The sequence below is a fragment of the Olea europaea genome, unplaced genomic scaffold (assembly GCF_002742605.1).
Source record: "Olea europaea var. sylvestris unplaced genomic scaffold, O_europaea_v1 scaffold586, whole genome shotgun sequence".
In the NCBI taxonomy this organism is placed as follows: domain Eukaryota; kingdom Viridiplantae; phylum Streptophyta; class Magnoliopsida; order Lamiales; family Oleaceae; genus Olea; species Olea europaea.
In genome coordinates this window covers 154,387-155,508 of record NW_019264200.1, presented here as the reverse complement: position 1 = coordinate 155,508, position 1,122 = coordinate 154,387, and positions in this window count along the sequence as shown.

Here is a 1,122-nt window from a genome sequence, read left to right as displayed (position 1 = left end):
TTTTTTAGAGTTGGGATAGAATTAAAATAATTATATTTGTCGTCTCGATTAATTAGTTTTTAATATTAAAAAATAAAAATATTATATTAAAATATAAAGAATCCAAGTAGGTTAATGTTGGACGGGATTTTTGTCATGCTTAAATTTCATTTTGTTGTAAAATAATAAGATAACTATTGATGATTATTTAATATTATCATGATGTATCGATAAATCTCTTTTTATCGACATTGTAAGCATATGCATGCTAATCTATAGCCGCAATCTTTTTATATTCTCTAAGCATGTGTGATATGTACCGTAATCAATTTTGCAATGATCTATAGCCGCGCACTGTAAGTTGTAATCCATAGCTGCTCACTTCAAGCCAAGGAGAATGATTATTAATAATTACTTTCCACTACCTTCTATGCTAATCAATTTTTTTTATTGTTGAACAATGATTACTTTTTACTAATGAAGGTGCATCTACATGACTGCATACATATTTACCTGTGTATACGTGGAGGAGCTAACAACTTTTGTCGTATTTACATGTGATGATTCTTATTTGCCACTTAATTGTTTATCTCGTTCTTATTCTTTTTAATATGTGTATAATTATTAATTTTAGTACTCGTATATCTGTCTATTATAAAATATTGTTACTCTTGAAGTAACACATGATTATTAATCTTCTAGTAATATTTTACTTGCTCCTAAAGAGTATATTTAATAAAATCTAGCGTAAACTTTATTTTTACTCTTGAATAGCAATTTTTTATATAATTTATTATTCTAAATAATAATATGTTGTTGCTCCTGAAGAGCATAATATTATTTTCAGTATTTCAAAATAATATTATTGCTCTTGAAAAAACAATAATAAAATATAACGTACTCTTAAAATAACACATATCATGAATAATATATAGCTTATTGTATTTATAAAGAAATACAAATTAAACAACTCAATATTGGGTTGTAATTTATCGCTCTTGACGAGTATGAATTATAATTTTTTATATTCTTGAAGAATATTGTCATATTGCTCTTGAAAAAACAATATTAATCATAACATGCTCTTCAATAGCACATTTTTGAAAAAAAATACATAATTTTGAATTGGTCTTTATCTATGAA